Source organism: Podarcis melisellensis (assembly GCF_964234715.1).
Source record: "Podarcis melisellensis genome assembly, chromosome: 11".
NCBI lineage: Eukaryota > Metazoa > Chordata > Lepidosauria > Squamata > Lacertidae > Podarcis > Podarcis melisellensis.
Window position 1 is genome coordinate 59,930,895 of NC_138543.1, and position 9,040 is coordinate 59,939,934.

At 44.0% G+C, this 9,040-nt stretch overlaps 1 pseudogene across 1 annotated transcript; it reads left to right on the forward strand.

Moving 5' to 3' along the window:
* The first annotated feature begins 1,275 nt into the window (after nucleotides 1-1,275).
* LOC309380814 (WD repeat-containing protein 5-like) lies at nucleotides 1,276-3,726 on the forward strand (annotated as a pseudogene). Its single transcript has 4 exons — nucleotides 1,276-1,456; nucleotides 1,593-1,767; nucleotides 2,236-2,491; nucleotides 2,746-3,726. The product of its transcript is annotated as a WD repeat-containing protein 5-like (transcript).
* Nucleotides 3,727-9,040: the final 5,314 nt, after the last annotated feature.

Below are 9,040 nucleotides of genomic sequence, written 5' to 3' on the forward strand. Positions count from 1 at the left end.
CCAAGAGCATTCAGGAATCCATCAGGATCCATAAGATTCCAAGGGTGGACCATCTGAATTGGTCCCATACTCTTGCAGAGGAAAATTGCTGCCGTGAGTCCAGGCTCCACCAGTTTGGCCTAGGAGGAAAGACCAAGTCAAAGCTATGTCCTGCTTTCTGCATCAGTCAGATGATAATGACAGACAATCCCATTGTCACCATAGAGGCCGTGATATCCTCATCTGGTTCAGCAGCTCCTGCTGCTTCTATCTTTTTTGGTGATTGTCTTCTATGAACACGGTTTTTAAAAGTGAGTCCATAAGTGACTGTGGAGGCCAATTCTGAATCCACAGGTCCTTCCACAGTGGGGACATAGGTTTCTGAGCGGGAATTGATCATGGTGAGGGTTTGCCAAGCGTGCCTTCCTCTTAGTGTATTTCTCCCTTTTGTCCTGAGTTCAGGTGTCTTCAAAACCCATGACACCTTTGGTAAAGGCTGTTCTCCAATTGGAGCGCTCACAGGCCAGTGTTTTCCAGTTGTGGGTGTTTACCTCAGTGTGACTGCTGAAGTCACCCAGGATTATCACCCAGGATTCCTTCAACACAAATAGAGGATGGGGGACACCTTGACAGTAGTCCGTGTGAAAAGGATTTAGGGGTCTTAATAGACCACAAGCTTAACATGAATCAACAGGATGATGCAGCAACAAAAAAAGCTAATGCAATTCTAGGATACGTCAACAGAGGTATAGCATCCAGGCTAAGGGAAGTAATAGTCCCGCTCTATTCTGCCTTGGTCAGACCACAGCTGGAGTCCCGTGTTCAGTTCTGAGCATCCCATTTTAAGGATGATATTGACAAGCTGGAATGTATGCAAAGAAGGGTGACCAAGAGGTTCAAGGGTCTAGAAACCAAGACTTAGGAAGAACAGTTGAAGGAGCTGCAGATATTTAGCCTGGAGGAGAGGAGGCTGAGAGTTGACATGATGACCACCTTCAAATATCTCAAGGGCTGTCACATGGAAGATGGCACAAGCTTATTTTCTGCTGCTCCAAAGGGGAAGACCCAAACCAATGAATTCAAAAAACATGAAAGGAGATTCTGACTTAACATTAGGAAGAACTGGTTGCAGGTGCGCAGGTGTGCAGGTGAAGACGGCGGTGGCAGAGGAGGAGGAAGAGGAAAAAGTAGAGCCTCTAGCCATGCCTTAAGTAGGAGACTCCCTTCTTTGAATTGCCCTGCTCTTCCATCCCTTCAAGGGCCTAGATCCTTCCTGGCTTGCTAGTTTTCACAGCCATGGCAATGGAAGAGAAGAAGCCAGATTCAGAATCAGCCAAAACACCATCAACACCCTCCTCTTCAACCAATCAGCAAGCCTGTCTCTGTAAAACCAAACTATGCCCTGAAGTTCACACTGGCAGGACACACAAAAGCTATCTCATCAGTGAAATTCAGTCCCAGTGGAGTTGGCTGGCCAGTTCCCGGCTGATAAGCTTATAAAAATCTGGGGCACCTATGACGGCAAATTTGAGAAGACCATATCTGGCCACAAGCTGGGAATCTCTGATGTTGTTTGGTCATCTGATTCAAACCTTTTTTTGTATCTCCCTCAGATGACAAAACTCTCAAAATCTGGAATGTGAGCTCAGGGAAATGCTTGAAAACCCTGAAGGGACACGACAGCAACTGCATCTTCTGCTGCAAGTCCAACCCACAGTCCAACCTCATTGTCTCAGGATCATTTGGTGCGAGTGTGAGGATCTTCTTCTTCTTCTTTGGCGATCCCTCGTAGCCGAGTAAGACTGTCTTCCATAAACACGGTTTTAACAATGAGTCCGTAAGTGACTGTGGAGGCCAATTCTGGATCCACATGTCCTTCCACAGTGGGGACATTGGTTTCCGGGCAGGAGTTGATCACAGTGTGGATTTGCCAAGCGGGCCTTCCTCCTAGCACGTTTCTCCCTTGCTTCCTGAGTTTGAGTGTCTTCAAAGCCCAGGACAGCTTTGGTAAAGGAGCACTCGCAGGCCAGTGTTTCCCAGTTGTCAGTGTTTATACTACATTTTTTTAGATTGGCCTTGAGACACTCTTTAAACCTCTTTTGTTGACCACCAGCACTACGCTTTCCATTTTTAAGTTTGGAATAGAGTAGTTGCTTTGGAAGACGATCATCAGGCATCTGCACAACATGAAGTTGATGAAGTTGATCAACAATGAAGTTGATGTTGAAGAATCATTGCATGGGGCGTAAAAACTAGGAAATTCCTAAAAACCCTGCCAGCCCATTCAGTGGTGCATTTTAACTGTGATGGCTCCCTGATAGCGTTCAGCAGCTATGATGGCCTCTGCCAAATCTAGGATACAGCATCAGGACAGTGTTTGAATACACTGATCAATGATGACAACCCCTCTGTGTCTTTTGTGAAGTTCTCTCCCAGTGGCAAATGTATTCTAATGGCAATGTTGGACAGCAGTCTTAAGCTTTGGGACTGCAGCAGAAGAAGAAGAAGAAGAGTTTGGATTTGATATCCCGCCTTTCACTCCCCTTCAGGAGTCTCAAAACGGCTAACATTCTCCTTTCCCTTCCTCCCCCACAACAAACACTCTGTGAGGTGAGTGGGGCTGAGAGACTTCACAGAAGTGTGACTGGCCCAAGGTCACCCAGCAGCTGCATGTGGAGGAGCGGAGACGCGAACCCGGTTCCCCAGATTAGAGACTACCGCTCTTAACCACTACACCACACTGGCTCTCGAAAGGAAAGTGCCTAGCCTAAAGGCCACAAGAACAAGAAATACTGCATCTTTGCTATCTTCTCCGTTACTGGTGGAAAGTGGATCACGTCTGGTTCAGAGGACAACCTGGTCTACATTTGGAACCTCCAAACTGTACAAGAAACCGTACAGAAGCTGCCAGGGCATACAGATATTGTGATCTCTACAGCTTGCCATCCGACGGAGAACATCATTGTCTCAGCAGCTCTAGAAAACTACAGAACAATTAAACATTGGAAGAATGACTGCTAAAATGCTTTCAGCATCACTTCAGAGACTGCTGGGGGGGGGTGTGTCTCGAAAACATGGAGGTATTTTGTGTTTATGTTTTTTGAAGACCCATTTGCCAGGAAGCAAAGCAACCTTTGAGAAGATGATGTCTCCTAGTCTTGGCCAAAAAAACTTCTCTCTTTGGCTAGTCTCCAAACTGGGCAAATATAGTTCTTTTTTTGGGGGGGGGATAATAAAAAGGTTCTGTTTTCTTTGATGATTTGGTGGCTTTTCCTACTAGGAACCCATTAACTATTCTCTCCTTAGAGAATAAGATGGCATCCTCATTGCTTGAAGGGAACTCTGTCTGCTAACACCAACCACCGCCAAGTCATAAACTTAGAAAGAATCTGGATATGTTAACATTTTTTTTAAAAAAGAAAAAAGGTCCAGGCAGGTAGGCCCTAGTTCATAAAACTTTAAATAGAAGAGCCATGGTGCCTCATTACTAAAGGCAATTTTTTTAACGTGACCAAACAAGTGTTCTTTTGCTTTGAGCTTCTTCGCATTTCCCACCCACCCAAGTTTCCAGAACCTGTGATTAAATCACCCTTTCTTTGTCCTTCTGTTCATCACGCTCTCCAGTAGATGCTATTTGACAGTAAAAACCTATTCAAGCTTTCCACCCCACCCCAAAATACCAGTTCACCCCCTGTCCTCCAAAGTCCTTGCTTGTGGCTTTTTGTTTGTTTTTACTTAAAAAATATATATTCTCCAGATTTCACAAACTTTCTACAGTTATTTCAGTGTGAAAAAACAAAACAAAACACTTTTTTATCTTGGAAGCCTCGTATGAGCTCGTATTTGCTAATGGTATGGCTTTATTCTCTCTCTCCCCCCCCCCCACTTCCACATTGGTATATTCCTTTTCTACCCTTTCTTCCCTCTCCTCTGCCCTTATCAATATTTTACCATATGGTTACCATATGCACAATAAAAGGTGGGGGGGTTGGGGGGGCATTAGGATGAACTTTCTGGTGGTAAGAGCAGTGGCGGAGCTCCATGCTCCAGCACCTGGAGTGGCGAACGTGCGGGGGCGTGGCATGCACCCCAGGGGGCGTGTTGCACAACCCGCGGGGGCGTGGTACGCAGCGCGGGACATGTGTGGCACGTGGCGCGCATCCCGGGGTGCACGGCGAGCCGCGCACGTCCAGAGGGGGCAGCCTCAATGTCATCCCCCTGGGATGGCACCTGGGGGGGGGCACTCCCCCTGCCCCCACTTTTGTCCGCCAGTGGGTAAGAGCTGTTTGACAGTGGAATGGACTCCAGTGTGGTGTAGTGGTTAAGAGTGGTAGTCTCGTAATCTGGGGAACCGGGTTCGCATCTCCGCTCCTCCACATGCAGCTGCTCAGTGACTTTGGGCCAGTCACACTTCTCTGAAGTCTCTCAGCCCCACTCACCTCACAGAGTGTTTGTTGTGGGGGAGGAAGGAAAAGGAGAATGTTAGTCGCTTTGAGACTCCTTCGGGTAGTGATAAAGCGGGATATCAAATCCAAACTCCTCCTCCTCCTCCTCCTCTTCTTCTTCTTCTTTCAGAAGGTGGTGGACTGTTACCCAGGGCTTCTAAACAGGAGCTGGGAGGCCACCTGTCAGGGATTCTTTACCTGTGGTTCCTGCACTGCAGGGCATTTTTAGGGCAGCGATACGTCCAGAATTTCCCAGACACAGCCAAAATACTTCAGTTGAAAGCAGTGTCCGGGTGGAAATCACTAAAAATGGCAACAGACGTACGGCCACCTGTGTCGACAGTATACTTTAGGGGAAAGAAGCTCAACAACTTTTGTGTTCGGATTTTCACTTTTTGAAATATGGCAAGCCTGATGTGTTGGATTTAGAAGGCTTCAATAATGCATTTGGCTGGCATGCATATTTGTGGTACAATAAGGTAAAAGCACATAAAGCGTTTAAAAATCATATTGTTAGAAAAGCATTGTTTAATGTTTGGATAAGATATAAGGATTTGTTAGAAAAGAAAACCCCAAGATGGTTGTCACCAATGGAAGCGAAGGCACAGAAAAAACTCAATATGGAGGCCAAATGGCCGAAATATTGGGAAATTTTGGAACAAGATGGAGACAGAACAAAACTGCAGAGCTTTGAAAAATTGAAAAACAGTGTGAGATTGGCTCCATTATTACCAAATAATGGAGGCATACAATTTGGACAAAAAAGTTGGCTTCCAGGTGGAAAAATCAAAATTGGAAACAGAATTGTTAGATTCAAAAATCAAGAATTTGTCAAGAATGTATAACTTGCTGTTGAAATGGAACACTCAGGATGAAATGGTGAAATCAGCTATGATTAAATGGGCACAAGACGTTGGACATAACATAATGATGGCAGAATGGGAACAGTTATGGACAGGTATGAAATTCACGGCATGTAATGCCCTAAGAGAAAATTTAATGAAAATGATTTATAGGTGGTACATGACACCAGTCAAGCTTGCAAAAATTTACAATTTGCCCGATAATAAATGTTGGAAATGTAATGAGACTGAAGGTATATTCTTTCACCTTTGGTGGACATGCCCAAGGATTAAGACATTCTGGGAGATGATTTATAATGAAATGAAAAAGGAATTCAAATATACCTTTCTGAAGAAACCAGAGGCCTTTCTCCTGGGCATGGTCAGCCAATTGGTGCCAAAGAAGGATAGAACTTATTTTATGTATGCAACAACAGCAGCAAGAATACTCATCGCGAAGTATTGGAAGACACAAGATCTACCCACCCTGGAAGAATGGCAGATGAAGTTGATGGAATATATGGAACTGGCGGAAATGACTGGCAGAATCCGAGACCAGGGAGAAGAGTCAGTGGAAGAAGACTGGAAAAAGTTTAAAGACTATTTACAGAAATACTGTAAAATTAATGAATGTTAGAAAATGTTGGAATGAAGTTATATGGCTTTAGTAGAAAGGTTATAAGGAATTAAGTATAAATAGATTATTACAGTATTAAAGGGAAAAATAAGGTTAGAATATGTTAAGATAATTATAGGATAGAAAACAGAGGAAGATGGAAAGGAATTGCTGAAACAATTAATAGAAGTGGAATACAAAAAGGGAGGTGTGAGGAGGTCGTTGAAATAAGCGAATGAAAGATAAGATATTGAAATTTTTTGATGCGTTTTAAACTGTTTTTGTTTTGTTTTGTTAGTTTAATGTGTTAGTGTTATGTAGTGTTTTTGTATTGTATTGTATTGTTGTATTGTTCATTTTTCTTCTTTTTTTTGTAGTGTTTAAATTGTTGGAAAAGTAATAAATATTATTTTTTTAAAAAAATGAAATATGGCAACCCTAGACTACATGAGCCTTGGGGGGCCCTTCTAAGCAGTGGCGTAGCGTGGGTTGTCAGCACCCGGGGCACGCCCCCTAACCCGTGGATTTGCGCCCCCTAACCCCCAGATGTTGCGCCCGGCCCCCCCCTGCACCCCCCCACGCTACGCCACTGCTTCTAAGCTACAGTTCTGTGACTCTATGAGCGCCTTCCTCAGCCAGCTCAGTTCAGGAGGCTGTTGGGCAGCTGGGTGGACAGGACATTAGCGGCACCTCTGATGTTTCTGTAAAATCCAGCATCAAATGAAGGCTCTCTAGCCCTCTTCCAAGACTCAGAGGTTTCCTGGTGAGCGAAAACAAGCTCTGGTGAAACACGGTAAAGGTCAGATCACTCTGATCCGGCCAGATAAAAAGGGGGGCGGAGATTGCATCATTTAGTCACTTGATGAGTGTGTGGAGGAAACCATTTGTGCATCACACGCATTACCCATCGTGGCAGAAAGGTATGAGCAGAAAGCATGACTCTTTGAACTTCTTCAAAGGAGTTCCTGGAAGTGAGCGTGTCACAGCGATTTTGGAACCGGGAATTGGTCAACGAGGCGAGTTCCAGCGGCCCTCACCCCCAGGCCTTTGATCCCATGAATGCAATAGTTCTTTAATCCCTGAAAGGAGGGAAAGTTGGGTTTAGGCTGAGATGGAAATCCGTCTGAGTGACAGGAAGGGAGGATTCTCAAAACCGAGATATTATGCAATGAAGTCTTGTAACGTGGAACCTTAGAAGATAAGAGAGAGATGGGATTGCAGTCTGCCCCAAATCCTTGAGAAAGAGTGGGAAATGCCCAATAAATTGCATCTTATGGTGGTTTCCTAAAACTGTTTCTCTTCTGCCAACACCGCCCATCCATTCTCACTCTCTCTGCCTTCCCAGAACCTCTTCTCTTTGTTAGCCTTGCTAAACCTTGTCAAGGAAATAAACAACTATCTGACTTTTAGAAGACATCTGAAGGCAGCCCTGTTTGGGGAGGTTTTTAATGTTTGATGGTCTACCGTGTTTTAATATTCTGTTGGGAGCTGCCCAGAGTGGCTGTGGAAACCCAGCTAGATGGGTGGGGTAGAAATAATAAATTATTATTATTATTATTATTATTATTATTATTATTATTATTATTTGCCTTCTCCAGCCAAGTACAGTGGTACCTCAGGTTAAGTACTTAATTCGTTCCGGAGGTCCATTCTTAACCTGAAACTGTTCGTAACCTGAAGACCACTTTAGCTAATGGGGCCTCCTGCTGCCGCCACGCTGCCGGAGCACAATTTATGTTCTTATCCTGAAGCAAAGTTCTTAACCTGAAGCGCTATTTCTGGGTTAGCGGAGTCTGTAACCTGAAGCGTATGTAACCTGAAGCGTATGTAACCCGAGGTACCACTGTAATGAGTCAAAAGTGAAAACCACATTAGTGAAAACCACTTACAAAGAGGCATCATGTTATGGGGAATTGCTTTGCCGAAATGGAAATATTAGGAGAACTTCCCCCTAAAACGCTGATGGTTTTTTTGAAATAAATAAAAATATAATTGAAACTGATATGGAAATGTAGAGAACTAAACCTTAGATTATCAGGGGTTGGGGTGGGAGAAAGAAATGAAGAGAAACATCCCTGCGTTGATATGTGAATGTAATTCAGCTCTTGAACTGGTTGAAAGGTTATGTAGTCTCATCTACCTCCTCAGTTTCCGCCCCCCAAGACTTGTTCTTTTAAATTTATTTATTCATTCAAAAAAAAATATTTCTTCTTCTTTGGTGATCACTTGTAGCTGAGTAAGATTGTCTTCCATAAACACGGTTTTAACAATGAGTCTGTAGGTGACTGTGGAGGCCAATTCTGGATCCACACGTCCTTCCCCAGTGGGGACATAGGTTTCCGGGCAGGATTTGATCACAGTGTGGATCTGCCAAGCATGACTTCCTCTTAGCACGTTTCTCCCTTGCATCCTGAGTTTGAGTGTCCTCAAAGTCCATGACACCTTTGGTAAAGGCTGTTCTCCAACTGGAGCGCTCGCAGGCCAGTGTTTCCAAGTTGTCAGTGTTTATACTACATTTTTTAAGATTTGCCTTGAGACAGTCTTTAAACCTCTTTTGTTGACCATTACACTTTCCATTTTTAAGTTCGGAATAGAGTAGTTGCTTTGGAAGATGATCATCAGGCATCCTCACAACATGACCAGTTCAACGAAGTTGATGTTGAAGAATCATTGCTTCAACACTAGTGATCTTTACTTCTTCCAGTAGACTGATATTAGTTCGCCTGTCTTTCCAAGTGATGTAAAATTTTTTGGAGATACTGTTGATGGAATCTTCTGAGGAGTTGGAGATGGTGTTTATAAGTGGTCCATGTTTCACAAGCATATAGTAAGGTTGGTAGTACAATAGCTTTGTAAACAAGCATTTTGGTTTTCCTGTGAATGTCCTGGTCCTTAAACACTTGGTGCTTCAATCAGGAGAAAGTCGCACTCGCAGAGCTCAGGCGATGCTGGATTTCGGCATCATTGTTGGCCATTGTGGAAAGATAACTGCCTAGGTAGGAGAAGTGATCAACATTTTCCAACGTTACACCATTGAGTTGGATTTGTAGCTTTGCAGAGGGGTTATTTTGTACTTGTTGGTGCAGCACTTTGGGTTTTTTGGATGTTAAGTGATAGGCCAAGCTTTTTGTAAGCTTCTGCAAAAATATTTAGGATGG